Below are 23422 nucleotides of genomic sequence, written 5' to 3'. Positions count from 1 at the left end.
TATATAATAAGGTTTACTCAGCAATTTCATAACTGGTCATCCTGATTTTACTGATAAAGTACCAGTGGCATACATCCAGAAGGTTTTGGGTAATGATGACAAATTAAGTTCCCATGGAAAAGCTGCTGTTCTTTCAGTTAATGGATTAAGAAAGGACAGGTATGTCAAGTGTTTTCACCTTATTTATAGCATCAAATTTAGGGTAGATAGATACTTCATATGAGCCTACTTCAGGCTCCTCTAAATCATATAGGAGATTGATTCAGTCTGTTTAGGAGAACAAAAAGGTGGATTTAAAATAACCTTTGAATCCCTTTCTTGAGTTATACTAAATCTTCTATAGGTGCAGTTTACCATCGTTGCCAGTTTTCACCTTCTATGCAACTTAAAAGCTATTTACTGAACCTTAATTAAAAAGGTGATTGTAGTTCTATAGGGGAAGGATAAGAAAATGAATGTTGTCCAAGATTACATTAAATTTTGTAGACTTCAGAAAGGAATCATGGAGCAGCTTTGCCAAATGATAGGTTGAATGGAGATCTCTTATTAAGAACCAGTTTTTCTGTGTGTTACTGTCCACATGTGTACTCATAGTGTCTTGAAAATTGGTATGTCTCATCTGGCTGAGGGTAGGGATGTTGACGCAATGTAGCATCACTTTGCCAAAAGATTCCAGAGCTATATTATCTCTCTTCAAAATATCTGAAGTCATTAAAGTGTGTTTCTGGCTCAATAAATTGGCATGAATTTGTGATGTATGTCAAAGAAAGTGATTTGCACATGCCCTTTTAGAAAACTACATCTAAAGCTTGGGGTACTGCACAGTGATGACCATCTGAATGAAGCTGAGCTCACATGACAGTCACTTGGTGGCTTAGGACAGGGATAGGCAAACCATGGTCCAAATCCAGACTGCCAGACACTTGAATGGACTCCAAAATCTTTTTGTTTACTTATCTTTATTTTTTGATAATTTAATCTGGACTCTGGACCTTGACTATATTTTGACCAAGAAATTTGGCTCATGATAAAAATAATTGACTACACTGGCTTCAGGGAAATAAGCAATTATCCTGCACTCAAGTAAGGTTCAAGGACTAAGAGTTCAAGTCTTCTCCTTTTCAAATGCCCAGAAGTGTCTTGTTATGTAAGTACTGCTTGTGGGCGAGGCACTACAAAGAGACTTCTTTTAGCATTTGTGCCACAAGTGCAAGTAGTATGATTGAGGAGCTCTAGAGCAGATTTTTTTAAAAATTCTATAAGATCCATATGCATAAAGAGATTGCCTTGAAAACTGGTATTCCAGAACAGGGATTGAGGTGAACCTTGTCGTGCAAGTTGAATGCCATTTGATCAAGGAGTTCCCAGAATACAGCCTCACACAGACATGTACAATGATTTATAGAGTATATTGCTTTTGATTTATAGAGTATATTGAACAATTTTTCAAAAATCTGCTTGCAAAAGGATATTTTAATGAAAACTGGTATGACAAGAGGGACAGGGATACAAAAATTACACCAGAGAGGCTAATTTTAAAAAAATGGTTCTCTGGTGGAAAGGCCCAATGAATTCTATCAGGATTCACTACCAACACCGCCATAAAACTTTAACTAAGAATTACAAAGAATTAATCTTGATATAATTGTTTCTTTTGGAGGTTCCTGGATTCAAAAGTCTTTCTTCAGTTTTCATTCCCCTAACTTTCCTGAGAAACTAGCTGGTCTGAGGAGCCAACTTGTAAAGGCTATCAGATGAAGCATGCTCACTGGGTGTGGAAAAATGGGATGGAGAATGCTGACTCAGCACTGTAATAGGACATAGTTTTATTCTGGTAGTTTTTCCTTCTAATCTACTATTAATGGAAGCATGAGGGAAAAGTTGGAAAATAAAGGTTTTTTTCCTCCCTTATTCTTTTTCCCATGTGTGAATCAGAGGGCAGTAAAACCTCACTATAAAACAGTCGTTTTCAAACTACAGGGCAGAAGAAAACCCAGAACTTGGTCATGGAATGTCAGGAACTGCGTCTCATTATTGCAGGGGGAATCAGGTGACCAGTGTAAGTGCTAAGACAGGCTACCTGCCTATCCTGATACTGCAGACTGCACAGCAGGCTCGGCTCCTAGATGTCGGACGGGTGAATAAAGAGAGTGCACAGGGCTCTGTGCAGTGCCCCAGCCCTCCACACACTGCTGCACACACCCATTGGCTGGGAAATGGCTGCTGGCTGCTTCTGGCATGCAGCATGGTCTGCGGTGCCAGGAGAGGCAGGAAACCCGCCTTAGCATCCCGGCTTACCTTAGCTGTTCAAGGTAAGCCCCTCCTGCTCCAGCCCTGACCCCCTTCCCAAAGCCAGAGCCCTCTCCTACACCCAAAAGTTCTCATCCTCAGTCCCATCCCGGAGCCTACACCCTAGTCAAATTATGTTGGGTTGCAGGCATCAACAATTTTCAACTGGGTCACGAGAAAAAAAAAATTGAAAGCCACTGCTCTAAAGAGTTAGCTGTTAATTGTATTTAGGGACAAAAGCTAGTTAGGGTAGGCTGAAGTTTAATGTGGTTCTTTGGTTTTCTTCTGTACTGTGAAATAAGAAAAAGTGATATTAACAAGCACTCAGGATCTTAAATCTAAAAGGCTCTAAAAACGGCTCAAAGAAACCATGCAGGGAGCATGAGAGTGGAGGATTAACTGCTTTTTCCTCTCAATGTAAAATTCTCTTTTTACATTTCTAATAAGTATTATGAGAAAAGTAGGATTTTAGGAAGAATTTGAATGAAGGGAAGCTGCTGATTTGGGTGAACTGGTTTGCAAAGGTCAGAGATTCTCGAACTGAAGACCAAGAGTTTCATCCCCAGGCAGAGGGCCTATAACTTGAGTCCCATCACCCATGACAGAAGTGGTGGTGGGGCTCAGGCTTCAGCTTTGGTCCCAGCAAGTCTAAGTCAAGCCTGAGGACCCAAAATCACAGTCATAGAAATGATGGTGTAGGGAATTCCACTCCAAAGGGAGCCTTCCCTGTAGTGTGGACATGCTATTTCAAAATAGTTATTTTGGGAGTTATTTCAAAATAAGTTATTTGGAAATAATTTCCTAATGTAGACATGCCCTAAGGTGCCACACTCATTGTTTGCTAACCAAGGGGTATTTGGGTTTTGATTTTTGTCTATTCTTAAACTATTCTGTTGGTTTTATGACTAAAAGTCAGTTGTAGTTTGTCTATAAGTTATTTTCATGATAGAGCTGTTGACCCACCACTGATCATTGAATGTTTGATAAGATTGTACAGTGCTTGCATTTTATACATGGTCAGTTAAGATTAGTTTGTTTAAAGCTTGCCTCTTTTAATGTTCTAAAAACCATATAGTAGTTTCAATTGCCTTGAAATTTGTTGTGTCTCAGGATAGTGCAGGGTTCTGGTAGCAGTCCAAATTTTGAGACATTTCATCAAGAGGTTCTTGACTTACGGTACCCAAAAAACCAGCTTCTCTTAAAGTTGACATTCTGGCAATGCATTTTAATTCACATACAAGTCAAATAAGGGTCTCATACTCAAGGGTTACTCCAACAAAATGCACTGATCTTTTGGGAAAAATCAAATTAAAATATCTCAGGAAGCATTGGCCTCTTCCACTGACTTTTTGAGAAAGATCACATGTGACCTGGGATCTAGAATGGGGGGTATGAAGGTAACAAATTTAAACATCTGAAATCCATCCTAAAAAGTTAAGATGCACATCACCCTGCTGTGTGGTTAACGAGGGTGGACCAGAGTGCATGTGGTGAGGAAGGCTGGCTGAAGCAGAAACAGACATCACAGTTAGAGCTGAGTAGGGGGAGTGAAGGGGCCCAGCTCAACATGCAGCTTTGGCCATATAACAAAGGGAGCATGTGCTTCCTCTATTAAGCTGCTGCCTGTGCTATGCACACACAGAGCACAGGACGGAAGGGACATCAGGAGCAACTTTGCATACGTTAATGGCTTCTGCATTGCCAGCCACTGGTTTAACATGATAAGGGAAAGGAGCACTGCAGAATTACACAGAAACTATATGGGTTGGTGGAAAGAGCACTTGCTTATTGGGTGACCTTGACAAGTCACTTCACCTCTCTGATCTTCACTTTCCCTCATCTGTAAAACTGGGGATAAAGATGTAAAGTTATTTGAGATCTGATGAAAAGCCCTAGATGAAGCCCAAGTATTTTGATTATTGTCTAATCACAGTGGCATATCAATCAGATGCATACCTGTTGAGAGAGCAATTGCCTAACAAACAACGTAATGGATTCAGCTGCCTCCAAAGCATGCTCTTATAGCCAGGGATGCCTATGCAGAGTTTTGCCTCTGTTTCCCTCTTCTTAAACTTCACAGAGCCCAAAGAACATGGGGTCCAATTTGTTCAGTTCTCAGGGCCAGGTGCCTTCCAGGTCTTAAAGCCAGTTCAGAGTCTTTCTCTAGGTAATCCAGAAGAACTCAAAACTCACTGACCTCATCAATGTTTCCGTTAGTCACAGCCTCTCCTCCACAAAGGCCTTTCTTTGGCCTCCCAGCACCTAAAGTTTGTTTTTCTATATAGGCCTTCCCTCTTGTCTGACTTTCCACAGCTTCTGCCACAGTTTTTTTTTCCTAAGGCAGGTTTTAGTCTCCAATCAGTATTGGCTAGTTCCAGTCCTCCAGCCATTGCAGGGCAAATCATGATGATACAGACCATTAATTCCTACTAGCAAATGTTTCTTTTTCAGTTTAGGAAATTAAATAGCAAGAAGTTGTTAATAGAAAGTTAAGGTTGCTTGGTGATTGCTCATGCCCTTCCAAACCATAGAGTTCAGCAAAATTCAAACTTCTGAAGACCAGGAAAAACAGAGTGAATATAAATATCTAGACAACCTAAACTCTGTTCTTGATGAGCAATGTCGCTCAACACTTGGAACATACTGTTGTCAGTACCAATGTCAAGGCACCAGATTCCTGCTATTGACACTGTATTAAAGTGATGCAGCCTGGGAACTTCTAGGTATGTATGTACCACATTCCTTTGATAAGGTATATACGGAGGAGGGGACAGAACTCAGATCCAAATCTCCCCATATCAGTCACAGTGCTTTCAAGCTGTTACAGTTTATTCTCCTCCAGTATAGCTGCATCTAATACAGCGAGTGCAGATGGACAGCTTTTTGATAATTTCTAGGGGTTCTTGTCAGCTCCAGTGGAGCAGAGTTAAGGATGCATGGGTTTACTTTAGCTCTATTATTTCCTAGTTTTCAGATGTTTGAGTTTAGCTCTTAGGGCATGTAATAGTTATTGCAGCAAATCAGGTCCTGCAATAGAAAGGTAATTTTCCAGGTAGTTAGCCACCTTCTCTGCATATGCTCAGTATAATCCATTAAGGGGTGAAGAGGAACCTAAGGGTTTGTCTACGCAGCATCCTTACCTTAAAATAAGTGACACAATTTGCTCTACACAATTTTGATGTTATTTTGAAATAGAGTATTTCAAATTTTGGCACACAGCACCAAATTTCAAAATAAGGCACTAATTCAAAACATCCCTTATCCCTCATGCAATGAGGTTTACAGGAACATCAGAATAACGAGCCCATTATTTTTTTTATATAACAGGTTTGCTCTTAAGACACAGACTATTTCAGGATACTGGAGCTAACTGGAGAAGCAAACTTTTAAATAAAGCTTTAACTGGATTTCCCTCAAAGGGCTAGTGGGTACTAATCACTGTTCCCTCTAATCTTTTCCATTCCTTCCCATTCCTGTGCAGATTTTTTTCCACCTACGTGGGGGAATGCATTTTTATGTGCACCAAAGCATTTGAATGTGCATCACTAGTAGACACAAAAAGTTAGCTGTGGGCACTCTGCTAATCATCTGGGCAGAATTTCTGTCTCCCTTGAGTGGCCATACAAGCAACAGCTTACAAGGAATTGTGGTGCCGATGCCCATCAATGGGGTCTCCTTTGGTTATTTGAGAACCTTGTGCAATGATCTGTGTCCTGGTTTGATCTCTGAACAAAAAAATGTTTCCAAAGTCTGCCAGTTTAAAGAAAAGCTATATTTTCCCATGCTATTACTCTGTTATAATAAACTGAGGGTATGTCTACACAGCAATATTACTTCGACATAACTAGCGTTATTTCGAAATAACTTAGTCCACGTCTACACAGCAAGAAGTTATTTCAAAATACTGTCAAGCTGGAGGACTTCTTATTCTGACTCCTGTAACCCTCAGGCTACGTCTACATTGGCAAAATTTTGCACAAATACTCTTTAACGCAAGAGTTTTTGCGTTAAAGCATTTGCGCAAGAGAGCATCTACACTGGCATGTGCCTTTGCACAAAAGATGTGCTTTTGCACAAGAACATCTGTGCCAGTGTAGACGCTCTCTTGCGCAAGAAAGCTCCGATGGCCATTTTAACCATTGGGCTTTCTTGCGCAAGAAATTAATGTTGCCTGTCTACACTGGCCTCTTGCGCAAGAACAGTTGTGCAAGAGGGCTTATTCCTGAGCGGGAGCATCATAGTTCTTGTGCAAGAAGCCATGATTTCACACATTAGAACGTCAGTGTTCTGTGCAAGAACTCCCTGCCAATGTAGACACGTAGCAAGTTTTTGCGCAAAAGCAAGTGCTTTTGCGCAAAATCATACCAATGTAGACACAGCCTCATTGTATGAGGAGTAAGGGAAGTTGGAAGAAGAGTACTCTATTTTGAAATAAGTGCTGTGTAGACACTCCCAATTTCTAAACAAGCTATGCAATTGAAGTAACTCAATTTGTGGAGCTTATTTTGAGTTAAGTCCTGCTGTGTAGATGCACCCTAAACATCAACGCTGCAAATGCACGTAATAGAACTTGTGCACAGTTTCAGGGAAGACAATAGGATTCCATACAGGCATAGGGATTTGTGCTAGGTCATCTATTGAAGGATCAGGTTCCTAGTGTGGCCTGACATGATTCATTCTCACTTAGCTGCTGTACCAGTCAAAAGGTGCTTCAGCTGTCAAGTCTTGGAATACAACATGCTCACATATAAATGCTACAGTCCAGTCCTCTGAGGTGACAAAAATAGCACTATTCTCTCTTGAATTGAATGCATGAGGCTTGAGTTTAGAATGTATTACTCAGACTTATGATATACATATATTTTTGAAGTATAGTATGTAGGGCAGGTAAATAGGATTCTCAAGTCCTATGAGAATTAAAGACTATATAAAGTATCAGAATTTGGCTAAAATGATATTTTACTTCCTAAAGATTGTTAAATAGTGTGAAGAATAATTAGATAAAAATTCTGATGGGCTCAGTTCTGCAACACACCGCGTGGGTATTACTCCAACAAGTTTCAGTGAGGCTGAACACAGGGGCCTGCCTGTATGGACTAAGTTGGAAGATCAGGACCTGTTGCTGTGAAGAATTATAACTTTGATTGTTTGAATTTAAGATGACAGTTTAGGTTAACTGTATTTTAACACTGATATATCAAAATACTAACAAAATTTATGATGTCTTTCAGTTAAGGCTGCGATCCTACCACTTGGTCCTTGCCACCATCCAGTGCCACTTTGACTTGAACTCAATTTGATCAGGTTTCAATGTATTAAACCTGAATGAGCTCTGCACAGATGGATCCTTGTGCTTATGTACCTGGCTCATAGTACAGGGCCTAAGCTTTCTGAAAGTCTTATTACCAGATACATAGATAGATTCATGTAAGCAACACAACTGTACTATTCCTAGTCTCAATTGCTTCATTGTTTTTCCAATCACAAGGATTGCTTCCCCAAATCCTCCTTTATTACAACAAACGGTGGCTGATTCAAAACTGTATTTCAACTGGCTTTCATCATCCAAATGAGATAAGATCCCAGCAAGACATAGTCACAAATTAAAGATTCAAACTGTGTTATCCTGTATGAAGAGATCTACATTTCTGAAACAGTTGTGACAGCTGTGACTTAGGGTTGCCACCAGGATGGATGCTTAATCTGTTAACTTGCAATTAGTGCTCTGATGGTATTGAAGAATTTGCTGTAGTGTGTAGAACTTTAAAAGGAACACAAAATCATGCTAAAGGCTTTACAAATATCAGAAATAAACAGTTTGAGTTATATTGTGGCTTTCAAGCCATGGCTTGCATGGCATCCATTGCATCTGATGGGAAAATGGGTTGCACAGCTGTGGAAGTCATTCTATCTGATTCTGAGGAACACATTCTCGATCTGGAGCTCTTCTACTGTTAGAAAGGGTGCAGCATAGGTGTTCTCAGTTATGTTGGCAAATGAGGAAGAGGAATATGTCCTTGCCCTCTTTGAGGCATTTGTCACTCCAGCAATGCTAGACTTATGCTAGCTTTGTCCTTATTGAAACTGTAGGTAACTCCAGCACAATGGGTAGAGGAGAGTCTCGTTGTTTCCCCTCTCCTTGTAGTGCATGGAAAGATACCTACTGAGCACTTCAATTGATTTTGAGCATGTATTGTCTTTGTTTGGCCTCATCCATGTCTAAGCTACTATCTTCAAGATCTATGCACAGACACCTAGAAGTACAGTTCAAATTTCTCCACATTGTTCAGCTAGCATGTCTGATTGTGATCAAGACCCAGTCTACACTACAGATTTAATGAGTAGTCCTGCGGCACCTTAGAGATGAACAAAAATATATAGTATCATGACGAATGCTCATGATACTTATATATATATTTGTTAGTCTGTAAGGGTATGTCTATACAGAAAAGTTAATTAAAAAAAACAGCCCTTATTTTGAATTAACTTTAATAGCGTCTATTCAGGAAAACCGCTATTTCAAAATAAAATCGAAATAGCGGGGCGCTTAATTTGAATTAGTAAAATCTCATTTTACGAGGAATAACGCAATTTCGAAATAGCTAATTTGAAATAAGCACTGTGTAGATGCTTATTTTGAAATAGTGGGTCTCCAGCCCTTCCCAGTTTCCCCTGGTGGCCACTCTGGGCCAAACCAGGAAAACTCTTCTTTCCCCCAGCCTCTTGGACTAGTGCAGAGCTTCCTGGACTAGACCCTCCTGGACTAGTGCAGAGATCATGGACCTCATTAAGGTTTGGGGGCAGGCCCTCAATGTCCGTGATCTCCGCACTAAATGGAGGAACACTGCTGTCTATGGCTGTATAGCTGTCACCATGGGCAACAAAGGCCACAGACACACCCAGGAGCAGGTGTGCCCCAAGATCAAAGAGCTGTGGCAGGCATATGCCACGTTCACTCGGGGCAGCTCCGCAGCAGGGGCAGATACCTGCCCCTATTTTTGCACGCTGGACCACATCCTGGGGGGTAGCGAGCTGAGACCGGAGGGCCCTGACCAGGGTGTGGAGGAGGAGCTACCACGCCAGCAGGTACCCCGAGCAGTCCCAGGAGAGGAGTCAGCAGGGTCATCCGGGGAGGCCACACCATGTAAGTGCTGTCACTGTCCCCTTCCCGGGGGCCCTCCAAGCCCTGCACCACACCATGGAGCAGAGGGTGCAGGACGACCGGGAGTTCCAGCGAGAGCTGCTTGCCCAGGTTGTGCCATCTGTGCCCATCTGCAGACCCTGGTGCAGAGCATGCTGCCTCCCCAGCTCCCGCTCCTCCTCCCACTCCTTCTCCCCCTCCCGCCTCTCCCTCCTCCTCATCCTCCACACCCTCCTCTCCATCTCCCCAAGGACACCCAGGCTCCTGCACCCGTTGTGCTGGGAGACACCTGGCTGGCAAGACCTCCACCCCTGAGCTTCCCCTTCCCCTTGTTCCCCTTACTTCCCCCTCCCAGTTTTTCCCCTCCCCTCTCCCGCCTCCTTTCCCCAGTCTCCCCAGTTTCATCCCCCCCTTGCCCCTCCCTTTTGTTAAATAAAGAGTTTATATTTTTGAAAATACGTGTATTTTATTTGACATCAGGAAGCGGGGTTAGTGAGGGGTACGTGGAAGGCAGGCAAGCAAGCAGGGACACCTGAGAACCGGCTGCCCCGAGGTGGGGGGGAGGTCCCTTTAAGCACAGGCCTCGGATAGTCGCAGGCAACAGCCAGACAAAGACACTGCTTACCTGATGCCCTAACCCTGATCTGGTTCTGGCCGGCCTTAACTCCAAATCAGTGTCCACTCAGTGTGGATCCGGTATTTCGAAATGCATTGTGTGTAAATGCGTTATTTCGAAATAACTTCTTTCGAATTAACTGTTTTGAAATAAGATATTTTGAAATAATGCTGTAGTGTAGACATACCCTAAGGTGCCAGAGGACTAATCATTTTTAAAATGTACAGACAAACACGGCTTCCCCTCAGACTACACTTAGGTCAGAATAAGTAAATTGCTCAGGGGCATGGAAAATCCACATCCTGAACAATGCAGTTCTCCCAACCTAATGCAGTGCTGTTAGAGCTGTGTTAGCAGGTGATCTTCCATTGGCATAGCTACTACCTCTCATGGAAGTGCATTAACTATATTGATGGGAGAAGCTCTTTAGGCATAGAAGCATCTTCAGTGCTACAGCAGTTCAGCTGCGCCTACCTCCTCTTAGGCTATGTCTACACTACAGTGATCTATCTGAAAGGTATGCAAATTGCTTGCCACAATTTGCGTACATTTTTCTGATAGTTTTTTCGGGACAGGATTTTCCAAAATCTATACTGGTTCAATCTATACTGGGCCAAATTTTGGAAAAGCCTCCTTTTTTGGAAGAGCCCTTCTTCCTCACGGGAGGAGAAAGACAGAGCTTCTGAAAAAGTGTGTTTGCCCTTCCGCAGAAAGAAGTGGAAGAGCAGAGCATTCTCTGGACGCAACGGAGTTTTTCTGGGAAACCTCTCCCTAGTATAGACATAGCCTTAGACTATCCATTTCTAGAGGTGAGGTATTATCTGCTTATGCCATGCCAACAGGCAGAACCAAACCTGGCACCTCTGGAGCTTAGTGCATGAGCCTCTACCACTTGAGCTAAAAAGCCAGCTGGTGCTCAACTAAGACTGTAGAGTAAACTCATTCTGTCTATGTGGTCTTTGTGCCACTACATGGGATAGTAAACCACTACATGGGATAGTAGGTGTGTGGATTACACTTATATTACCAACAGTTCTGCCAATTGTGCCAAGTAAACAAACTAATTTTATATAGATCACTTAATTGTTTTTGATGACTGGTCACAAATAGCTTTTTCTGTCCCTCCCTTTTTGTGTCTGTGTTCTCAGAGCTAGTATTCTCTGCTTCCTGAGGTTACAGGAAATAGACCATAAATCAGAACACTCTTGACACTGCTCTAATATACACTGGGGAATGGGTAGGCCCCGTGCAATCTTACAATACCAAGCATGAGAAACCAAACAGCATCTGAATTTGATACTAGTAGTTCTTGATCTTGACATCCTCATTTGCAGCTAAAGGTTTGTCCTGGGCAAAACACTGTATGAAAATTCATATGAATTTTCAAGCAACATGTTGAACTCATAGTGGTTGATTGGTGTTCTAAGATGATCAGTGAAAGTGCCAGATCTACCTTCAATGGAATCAGTGGAGAACTTAAAAAAAAAAAAAAGAATTACTGGGAAGCTTTACAGCAAGCTCACCCCTGCAACCTCTCCAGTATGTCCTCTAACATGCTGATCTCCTATTCTAGTAATACCCTGCTCTGCTCTTCTGGCAGCCTGCTTACGCCATCTAAGATCTCTTACATTATGTAAAAAAAGTAAAGTTGGTACAGATTTCCCAGGACAAACTACTAACTGTTTCTTGTGGAAGGGACTGGGAGCAGAGCACATGTAGAGCTCTTACACTAGATCTGTACCAGCTGAGAGGCCCTCTTCACAAAGAGTATTCTCAGAGGTCCATTTCTTTCTCTTCTTATAACTGAGAATAAGGCCTCTAACACCTGATCTTGCAAAACATTCTCATTGACTTCACTAGGAGCAGGATTGGATTCAGAATTATTCACAACAAAAAAAAGAATGACTGTTATATTTAATCCTCACTGAAAATTCATAGTCCTGGTATATATGAAGCAAATAAGCATTAACTAAAAGTAATACTTATAAAAGTACAGTAACAAGTTACTTTTAGAGCAAGAAAGAAATGAGGAAACAATCACAATAAATTCTAATCAGGGTAATTTTTAGCTAGCTGTAACAAACTAAATTGCTCTTCACAGTATTCACAAACATTCTGCTTTACTGTGCAAGTAAATTTGTAAAATTTCAGGCAACACTACAGGCATGTCTACAGTAGGAAATTTTGAAATAACTAAATTTGAAATAATTCCCAAAATAATTATTTTCAAATAATTTTATTCCCCTGGGTAAGCAGGAGCACAGATTTCAAAATAGCCAGCCTATTATTTTGAAATAATGGGCTTGGTAGTGTGGATGCTCCACTTATATGAAAATAAGAGGGGTTATTTCAAAATAAATTCCTAGTGTAGACCAGGGCTTACAAGGCAGAGTTATAAGAGGGATCAGCTACAGCTTTAATAATGGAAGTTGGCAGCAAACTTAACCATGGAGAAACTGCTACCTATCTGTATCTTTTCTGTGCCAGTATTACATGATTGGCCTTTGAGTGTGCTCATCTCATGGATATAACAAAATATAGCATTCAGCAAATCCAATAAAAGTTTTAAAGATTAATGAGTTGAAGACGGAATTTTATAAAATTAATAAACCCCGAGACATGGAAAAATAACTTGGCTAACTCTTTCAGATTATAACAAGTAAAATGATTGGCTAGATTGGATGAATTTTCTTTCCCTCTTTGAAATTCACTGCTGTTTTCTTGGAAAATGAAATTTCAGTCATCTTACTCTGGTCATCTCAAGAAGTGGGCTGTGCCATCTACATATTTTGTTAGTCTATAAAGTGCTACCAGACCATTTGTTGTTTTTTAAGTTTATCCTGTACAGATTAACTCTGCTATCCCCTGAAGCTTCAGAGAAACTTATTTTCTTTAATGGCATTTTGCCCCTTTTCAATTGTTTAGCAAATTAAGAGATTTTATCTAGTAATTCATCTAAGTATTCTTCTCTTCTCAGCCACTTTGTGCTACCTCACTACAGCTATGAGCTTTCCAGATAGTTCTTATAACTGGCCAATAGGATTCTATGGATGAGTAGTAGCAATTCAAAATGAAGTGCTTACAAATGACATCTAATTTTTAAAAACATTTATTTTACAATCCAAATTTCATGCTAGTGAAGCCACCAATTTGGCTCTGATTTGAATTTCTTATAACTATTTTACAAAACTTACCAATAGGTATAGAATGCACTTTCAGGTTACTTTGCTGTAAGACACGTAGATTGCCTTCAGAAAACTTGTTTTTCCTTTGAAAGATAAATGAAGGCAGGAGCTACTGAAGAATCTATGAAAAATATATTTCCATGAGCCTGGATCAGTTTTCTATATCTACACAGTCAAAGAGCAGGCACATGGAGATACCAAAGGCACACAGAGATAGGTTTAGTGGAGAAGGCAAAGATATTTCTGGTGATATTTAAAATATGATGACTTGGATTTTCTTCACATTCATTCTCCTCAGTACTTACTGTGATGTCATTGTGTTAGTTTTGATGAAGGCAGCTCTTATACAAGTGCTAGAGATTTCTATAAGTAGTGAAAGGTCTTATTTAGTGTATTATTGTTATCTTAGATTATTCCCCCATCCCACATTAGAAATTACCTGGACTGAACTGGTGAAGTGAGGCATGTAAATGAATGGGATAACTTACATCTACAGTAATAATGCTCTTATCCCTCTTCCCCCTTGTCACCAGTCCTACATACTCTCCTTCTTTTTCCTATAATGCTCAGATTAATCAAGTAGGCCAATTTTAAACTGCAAGTTTCTTAAGGACTATTTGATTGAGGTAGAAGGGTTTAGCTTAATTGGAGCTCAGCTTAATGTGGTCATAATGATGATAAAGATGACAGGGACACATCAATTATGTGTCCTCAGTATCTTGAGTATGGACTAATGCTGCCTTGCAAAAAACCACAACCCTCCCCCCCCCATTATCTAGAAGGAGTTACATAAACAGCCAGATGTTTGTTTTCTTGTTACTATCTTTCATGATGAATATATTTTGTTAGAAGACTATAACACATGTACTATGGACATGAAAGGATATGTTTTCATAATAGACCAAAACAAAGGAACAAATCTACTATTTATTTTTTTACCTGCCCTTTACTATTTAATACTGCAACCCCCCATCACTGCATTTTCTACTAATTACATGTAATGCATGTTCACATATGCAGTCATTGGCTGCAAGAGAGTTTACCTGCCCCAACATAGCCTCCTTGAAAATATTATAGATAGGTAGGTATGATTGAGGTTTCTGATAATTTAGTAATCAGTTAAGCATTTTTCACAGCATTCACTGTATATTTAACAAATATTCAGAAAGTTATGGATACTTCAGGAGTATCATAAAAACTACAGACAAAGCAACTGAGAGATAAGAGTGAAATGGTGGTGAACGGGGGGAAAGGCTCTTGAATACCTGGGTACTGCTTACAGGACTTCTTGCTGGGCTGCACTCAGCTTTGTAATTTGCTTTCCTTCTTTCTTTGAATGAACTGGAATCAGCTGACTCAGGATAAATTGTAATGTCTAATCCCTTTTGTGTTTTAGAAGTGTAAATATTTTGAAATACAGTGGGTGTGAAAACAGTGAAACTGTTTAATTTAAGTTTTGGTACATCGTGGTCACTATCAGGCATTTTATCCCTAACTGTCCTTTTCTTTATTAAACTATGTAATAATCCAATACAGGCAGTCCCCGGGTTACGTACAAGATAGGGACTGTAGGTTTGTTCTTAAGTTGAATCTGTATGTAAGTCGGAACTGGCCAGTTCTGACTTACATACAGAATCAACTTAAGAACCCCAGGCGTCCCAAGTCAGCTGCTGCTGAAACTGATCAGCAGCTGATTCCAGGAAGCCCGGGGCAGAGCAACTCTGCCTGGGGCTTCCTGTAGTCAGCGCTGGTCAGTTTCAGCAGAAGCTGACTTGGGGACGCCTGGGGCAGAGCAGCTGGGGTGCTACTGGACCAACCCAGCAGCACCCCATCTGCTCTGCCCCAGACGTCCTGATTCAGCCGCTGCTGAAACTGACCAGCAGCGGCTGAATCAGGACCTGGGGCAGAGCAGCTGGGGTGCTGCCGGGTTGGTCCAGTAGTGCCCACGGGCGCTGCAGGACCAATCGGCAGCGCCCCAGCTGCTCTGCCCCAGAGTCCAAAACAAAAGCCTGGTCTGCTGGGGGGGGGGAGCACACTAGCTGCGCCCCCTCCCCCCAGCAGACCAGGGACACGGGGAACAGAGCCGCAGCGGCAGCGGGGTGCCGCGCCTCTGAGGCTTTGCTCTGGCAAAGCCTCTGAGGCGCGGGACCCCCCGCGGCTGCGGCTTCAGTCAGGGTGCCTGTGGTCTGCTGGGGACCGTCCCCAGCAGACCACAGGCACCGGGACCCAAGCGGCAGCAGCGGGCGGGTTCCTGCGCTTCTGAGGCTTTGCCAGAGCAAAGCCTCAGAGGCGCGGGGAACCGCCGCTGCTGCCGCTCCAGTCTGGATGCCTGTGGTCTGCTGGGGACGGTCCCCAGCAGACCACAGGCACCCGGACTGAAGCCGCAGCCACGGGGGGGTCCCGCGCCTCTGAGGCTTTGCCAGCGCAAAGCCTCAGAGGCGCGGGGAACCGCCGCTGCTGCCGCTTTGACTGAAGCGGCAGCAGCGGCGGTTCCCCGCGCCTCTGAGGCTTTGCTCTGGCAAAGCCTCAGAGGCGCGGGACCCCCCGCGGCTGCGGCTTCAGTCCGGGTGCCTGTGGTCTGCTGGGGACCGTCCCCAGCAGACCACAGGCACCCAGACTGAAGCCGCAGCAGCAGGGGTTCCCGCGCTTCTGAGGCTTTGCTCTGGCAAAGCCTCAGAAGCGCAGGAACCCGCCCGCTGCTGCCGCTTGGGTCCCGGTGCCTGTGGTCTGCTGGGGACGGTCCCCAGCAGACCACAGGCACCGGGACCCAAGTGGCAGCAGCAGCGGTTCCCGCGCTTCCGAGGCTTTGCTCTGGCAAAGCCTCAGAAGCGCGGGAACCCGCCCGGTGCCCCTGGTCTGCTGGAGACGGTCTCCAGCAGACCAGGGGCACCGGAGCAGCTTACGAACGGGGCTTTCTCGCCCCGACTTCCGGGACGAGAAAGCTCCGTTCGTAAGTGCGGATCCGACGTAAGTCGGATCCGCGTAAGTCGGGGACTGCCTGTATATGATATTGATCCAAATTTCTCTGATAGATCCTTGTAAAGTTACTCATACTTAAAATGTGTGCATGTTTGCAGCCCTTACCTCTAGGAGCTTCCTTGGGCCTCTTGCATCCCTTCTAGTGACTACTTTGAGTTGCAGAGATCACCCCACAGTCAGTCTTTGTCCTCACATTAAGACTTCCTTACCAGGCTCTTCTGTGATTGAGCCATCCAGTCAACTCACAAAGGTCCAGTTCCCCTTTAGGATTCAGCTCTAAACAAGAGCTCCTGCACCCTCCTAGGCTCAATGTCAGAAAAAAAGTTTTGGGCTTGACTTCCATTTCTTTATTCTTGTAGGTCCTAACTCAGGACCAGCTCTCCATCAGAGAGACCTATTTCTCCCAGAGTTGACTTTCCTCAGTCTGTTTATATGTCTTAACTTTGCCTCCTCTATCAAGGAGGTAATCCATTACCTCACCAGGAGCAGATTATGACTAATTTGGTTCTTTTGCTTTTCCTTTAAGGTACTGGGGTTTTGGCCTCATCACCTACTCTCCATTTCAAGGTGGTACCTATCAGGGCTTACTTTTAACTACTGCTCTGAGCCCTGTTGTCTTACAGCTCATCTTTCAAGTCATATATCTGGATGAACAAATGTTATTTGCCAGGAGCACATTTTGACAGTGTTTGTTGTCTTATCCAATGCCTCCTGTGTCTAGACAGGCTTGTCTTGGAGATCGTGGATTTGTGTATTCTCCATTGCTGGTCAGGCTTCCTGTGGTTACTTTTGGGCTAATAGTAGGTCAATGTCTACTGACAGGTGAGCTTCTCTTGTCTTCTCATTCAGGATATCTGTCTCCTACAAACCTCACTCAATTTGTTTCCTCTTGCTCAGGGGTCTGCTGTTGTCTTCCAGAGATTGAGGCCCCATTATCACACAGTTTTGTGGTTTGCAGGGCAAATAGTGCTCATTCCCATTGCTGATGACAATTTTTATACACTAGCTTCTTGGCTTGTTGAACCGGTTCTTGTTCTTATTTTGCTGCTTCCTCTATTATTTTCTGTTGTGAGGGTTTTACCTCTTCCAGCCTTTGGTTTGTATTTTTAGGGCTTGTAACTGACTTGATGTCTAATGTTGGACTCTCTGAACCAGCTTCTCCCAATCAGACTCCTCTCATCTTGACTGCTAGCCAGTTAACCCAACACCCTATGTTGGGGTAAGAGTCATCTTGTAGGAAACTGGTCCAAGCAATACCCTTTTTCATAACAGAACTGGAAAATTAGGCCATTCCCCCCTACAGTTATAGGCTTGCTGCAGTCTCTTAGCATTCTGACCCTCAGCTTGCTTATCCAATCTTGCAGTTTTCTCTAGTTCTGCTCTCAGATAGACCTGTGACCTTCTGTATACACATAGGCTGTGTCTAGACTGGCTAGTTTTTCCACAAAATCATCTGCTTTTGCGGAAAAACTTGCCAGCTGTCTACACTGGCCGCTTGAATTTCCGCAAAAGCACTGACGATCTCATGTAAGATTGTCAGTGCTTTTGCAGAAATACTATGCTGCTCCCGTTCGGGCAAAAGTCTTTTTCCGAAAAACTTTTGCGTAAAAGAGCCAGTGTAGACAGCAGAGATTTGTTTTCCGCAAAAAAGCCCCAATCGCAAAAATGGCGATTGGGGCTTTTTTGTGGAAAAGCGCATCTAGATTGGCCACAGACGCTTTTCCACAAAAAGTGCTTTTGCGGAAAAGCATCCTGCCAATCTAGACGCGCTTTTCCGAAAATGCATTTAACGGAAAACTTTTCTGTTAAAAGCATTTCCGGAAAATCAAGCCAGTGTAGACGTAGCCTACAGTGTGCACTGGCAGATGTTGATCTAATTTCACTGCTGGGTGACTACTTCCCCAAACTAGCATCTGACTGCACCCGAAGTCAGTCCTCTCATTTCCAGACATCATTTTAGCAGTTACCTGGTAGGCCAATGTGCACCCTCAGTAGCAGTCCAAAATAGTCAGACTCTTATGAGTGGATAGTGCTTTCTTATATGAACCTGTTGGCCACACCAGAAACACATGATGGGGTTCTGCTGCCTGCTTCTCATCCCAGATACCTGCTGTTGTCTTCCAGAGATTGAGGCCCCATTGTCACACAGTTGTATGGTTTGCAGGGCAAATAGTGCTCATTCCCATTGCTGATGACAATTTTTATGCACTAGCTTCTTGGCTTGTTGAACCAGTTCTTGTTTTGCTGCTTCCTCTATTATTTTCTGTTGTGAGGCTTTTACCTCTTCCAGCCTTTGGTTTGTGTTTTCAGGACTTGTAACTGACTTGCTCATCCCAGATACCTGGTATAACCTGAGGCACCCTGATTTCCATAATTTTCTTAGGTACAAAATTATCTGAGAATTTCACTCTCCGGCTACGTCTAGACTGGCATGATTTTCTGCAAATGCTTTTAACAGAAAAGTTTTCCGTTAAAAGCATTTGCGTAAAAGAGCGTCTAGATTGGCACAGATGCTTTTCCACAAAAGCACTTGTTGCGGAAAAGCGTCTGTGCCAATCTAGATGTGCTTTTGCGCAAAAAAGCCCCGATCACCATTTTAGCCATCGGGGCTTTTTTGTGCAAAACAGTACTGTGCTGTCTACGCTGTCCCTCTTGCACAAATGATTTATGCAAGAGGGCTTTTGCCCCAACGGGAGCAGCATAGTATTTCCACAAGAACACTGACAATCTTACATGCGATCGTCAGTGTTCTTGCGGAAATTCAAGAGGCCAGTGTAGACAGCTGGCAAGTTTTTCTGCAAAAGCAGCTGATTTTGCAGAAAAACTGGCCAGTCTAGACACAGCCTCCATGTGTCCCCCTTAATATCTCAAGGGAAGGGTTCTCAGGCACCTTGCTTCCTTTGCAGTGGCACTCTTGAGGGTTCAGTATTATCAGTTTCCATATATGTCTCTATCCTTGACATCAGCTCTTGAGTAGAAGTTGACTGAAACCTCCTAACCTGACTCTGGGCTCCAACAAGCAAGACTCTTAGGAATTATTCTAGAGATACAAAGTCCCTCACCTTGTATAATGAGATAATGTTAGGCTGCAACCACAGCATTGCCAGATCTTGTAAATGTTGTGCTGTTACTCTAGGGCACAGCTTCAGAGGCCTATATTGGTGGTATGCTTCCGGGATCAGTCCCAGTCTATCCAGAACAGCCTCTTACAGTTTTGTAGAACCATGCCCTCTTGTCAGAAAAAGCTCAATGGGTCCAGTCAAGTGGCCCAAAAGAATTTAGCCCACCCCACAGTGGTCACTACCATCTAAAAAAATGTACAGAAACCCCTTTTGGTCATCACTTGAGTCTGTTTTTGCCAGGCCTGATCCTGGTCTAGCCAAATTCTTTTTCCAAAACTACCCAGCTCCTGAGGATCTGCTTTTCTAGGCATCACAGAAAATGTTCTTACTGAGTTTTTTCAGCTTCTTGCTGTTGTTGCTGCCCTTGTAATAGATGCAGCAAACAAGCTGGTGTCTGCTCTTATTGGGCTACAAGCACACAGACTACCTCTTCCATCTTCCCAAAAGAAAGAAGTATTTTAGTCTGGCCCTCATTTTTATAGTTATCGATATTTCCCTCACTCCTTGAAGAGGAGCCTCTAAACCCCATTTCTAGTATCACATGTAAGTGCATGCCCTCACCTCTAGGGCTCCTCCCTCATGCCTGGATGTAGGGCTCCTAATGACTTTGCCTCTCACACACACCTTCTAATAGCCATTTTCTTGGCAGGGTCTTCTACCAGGCAGTTTTTCCCCTGTACTCCCTCAACATGGTCTTCTACATGGTTCATCCTTATGACAAGTCACACAACAGTTCAGTTTCCTTCCTTAGTTCAACTCTACACCCCTTCTGATTCCAAACACAAAGACTCTTCACCCTTCCTGGACTTGACTTTAATTCCCTTACTTTTGTAGGCTCACACTTCTCTCCATCAGAAAGACCTATCTCCTCCACACTCTTCCCTAAATGAGTGTCCTCAGTTTACTTATATATATGTCTTTGCTCCATACACTCTCCAGGAAGTAATCGTTAACCTTTCCCCCCCACCTAGGTGCAGAACATGATTGAGACCTTTCTCTTGCTTTTTAGGTGAGAGGGGTTAAGCCCATCACAGGGCCTTACACTAGTGTAAATGAAAACTAACTCAAATGAAGTCAGTAGTTCTACATAAATGTAAAACCATCATACATGAGACAAGAATTGGGCCCATTTGCTCTGTTATTGTGTTACTACATGAATCATCCTAAATGTGTAATCAAAACATTTCTTCAAAAAGTTTAGTCTGCAAACTTAAGACATGCTCCCACTGAAGTAAATAGCAATATTTTCATTTGGCTTTAATCATAGCAGGATAAGACTCCAGCAAATAATTTTATCTCACTAATAAATTAATGTACTTAAAATATATGGATTGACTTCCAATCAGAGCTGCAGGCACTCAGTATTTGTGAAGCTTAGGCTATTACTTTTTTAATCTTGTTCAGAATAAAAATTTCCCCCAAATGCTGACATTGGTATGTGGTGCCAAGCTGAATTATTTTTATAACTAAATTATACACATTTCAGAACTAGTGTTTTAACAGAAACTATAAAATACCCTTATTCCAACTGTATTTCTAGTCTTTGCTATAATATCAGAAGAATATGGAATTACTCACCAATACACATACACTAATTTGCTTCTCACTTCCCTGTTCAGTAAGGACAGAGTGTTTCCAAATGTCCTGAACTGTACAAGGAGCAAGTTGGAAACTGTTATATTGAAGAGATGTGTTAGTTTAAAACCTGAGACTATACAAGAAGATTTTCTTTGTAAATGTCTCAGAGGGGAAGCAGTTCTCTGTAAATGTTAATATTAAAATTGAACTGCTCCATCTAGTGGTAAATTATTATAACTGATCATTTTACTCCAGTTTGTGTTTAATCCTGTTAAAAATTTGGGGACCAAATCCTTCTCTTCTTTCTTGTGCAACTCATCCAGCTGATGCTGGTGGGACTACACATAATTAATCCCTCAGGATTTTGCATTTTACTTTAGAACAAGCAGGATTGGAATCTGTGTTCTTTGGTTTGGTTTGTCCTCTGGAAATAAAGAGATTTAGCTGTGTAAATAATCAGATATTTCGTCTGTATCTTGATGCCAATCTTTTTTGTTTAAAAAAAAAAAGACTCAAAATACAGTTAAAACTTTGGAATTCAAAGGTATATATTTGGAATACAGTGCAAGATGACATTCTGCTGCTGAATGATTCTCTTCTAAACCAAACTTGTTATTAATGTTGCTTTTTCCCTTCAGCGACATGCATAATGTTTGTGATGTTTCTTTTAATTTTAGTTGGCTCAGCAATTCGAATTTTCACACCAGTGTACAAAAAAGGTGGTAGAGGGAATCCAGATTGGATGGCCAGAGAAAAGGAGAGAAGCAATAGAGGCAGAGACTTTGAAATTCAGTCTTGAATTCAGATTGATATCTGATAACTTTGGGAGGACATTTGGACAAAATGGTAAGCTGCTCCTTAAAAGATATTGCATTTCCTTCTTGGCTCCTGATGTGATCCCAAATGCAGCTAGCTAGCTGCAGTAGTTCACATGTTCAAAGGTGCAGAGTCACTTCAAGCAATGAGTACAAGGAAGAAGAAACCTAGCCCCATGTGGGGGGGAGGTAAAATATTTAAAAATAAAACAGCGAAAAGGGGGAGGCTGTACCAAGAAATGTATGAATGAGAAGGGGGAAAGTACATGTAACCCCCAAGGAGATTACTTGGATTCCCTGGGGCCTTGTCTGCTGGCAGCTCAGGGAGAGGTACTCTGATTTTGCCTTGGCTTCCCCTCCCTACCAGGGCCAGAGTCTGCTGGGCAACCCATGGGGAGTGAGATGCCCCTCCCAGGGGGAAGGAGAGACCATTGTTGAGAGAAGTCTGGAGCCAGCCAGGGCAAGGGGAGGACTGGCTGTGTGGGAGCTAGTAAGCCCCAGGCCTGCATGCAGGGGTCCCCCTGAGAACTAGCCTCTAGGGACCTGAAGGCAGGATCCCTCAGCTGGGTTTATGTCTCCACTGTTGATTCCCAGTTGTGGAGTTTGCTGGGAGGCTTCCCCAGCCAGGCTGAGTTGGCTCTCCAGCTCCCTGGGTGAGAGGAGGCACCCTTGGTCAGCTTGGCTTTAGCAGCAAGTTCAGGGCTGCTGCTTGCTGTGTGGGTGTGAATGCTGGGCTGGGAGGCTATAGTTTTGAATTTTGGTGCAGTTGTGTGGTCTGCACCTTGAGCCCTGCACTCCTTCACGGTGAGGGGAAATTCTGGGACCGAAGCAGCCTGGTTCCTGCTTGAAGAGGATCCCTGCGAGAAGAGAGCAGCCCTTTGCAGAGACTGAGTCATCTCTCAACCTGAGGCTCATTCATGGAGTGTGTGAGTGCACCAATTTTTAGTTAGTAAGTCAGGGAATTTGTTTGGGGATTTTATTACCTGCAGCATATTAAACCTGTGGAGGGATTTACTGCCTTCTCCCATTTGTGAGTCCTTTGGGCTGTACTGGACCTCGTCAGCTCCACTGCTAAACCACTGCAGAGAAGGATTTTGTGGTCAACAGTCATCAAGGGCCCTAACAAAGTACGCGTACCAACGGGACACTAACCTCACAGTTGCTGGGCACCAGTGACCCTAAAAATAGTGTTTTACCCTGTTCTGTTATAATTGTCTCCTGTTTAATATAATTGTGTTTATTATAGTGTATGTGATTGTGCTATTTTCTGGGAGTCTCCAACTATCTGGCAAATATGTGGGGATTATCCTGGGCTAGAATTTTCCTCCCAAGCTGCCCTGGTGACCCTGCTAGGAAGAAGTGAGGGGGGTGGAGGCACCGCCAAGTACATCAATCAGAAAGAATAAAATTGAGTGGGTGGCGGGATCCAGAAGAACCCAGTCCTATCCATCCAAACCTGAAAGGAGATTGGCTTTAAAAGAAGGTAACCAGGTGGAGAGGGGGCTCTACATACAAGCAGAAAAAGACATAAAGGGAGAGGAGAAAATGTTGCCTACAATAAATTTAACAGTTAGGATGAGATCACTGCCTATCATGCTGACCAATATTCTCTTATTGTTTCCTTATACTCCCCTGTCTGTCTCTCTGTATCCATATGTAGTCTCTCTCCTTTTTCGATGGCAAGCTCTTTGAGGGAC

The 23422-nt window shown here is 42.9% G+C and overlaps 1 long non-coding RNA gene across 1 annotated transcript in view; it reads left to right on the top strand.

Moving 5' to 3' along the window:
- Window positions 1-23422, top strand: part of LOC112543756 (uncharacterized) — a 184486-nt gene that overhangs the window by 1195 nt on the left and 159869 nt on the right. The window contains exon 2 of the long non-coding RNA XR_003086975.2: window positions 21588-21756. This is a non-coding gene — a long non-coding RNA (uncharacterized LOC112543756). The remainder of the gene's footprint in view (window positions 1-21587; window positions 21757-23422) is intronic.

Source organism: Pelodiscus sinensis, chromosome 9 (genome assembly GCF_049634645.1).
Source record: "Pelodiscus sinensis isolate JC-2024 chromosome 9, ASM4963464v1, whole genome shotgun sequence".
Taxonomy (NCBI): Eukaryota; Metazoa; Chordata; order Testudines; family Trionychidae; genus Pelodiscus; species Pelodiscus sinensis.
The sequence above is the reverse complement of the archived record's forward strand: the minus strand, read 5'-3'. Positions and strand labels throughout refer to the sequence as shown.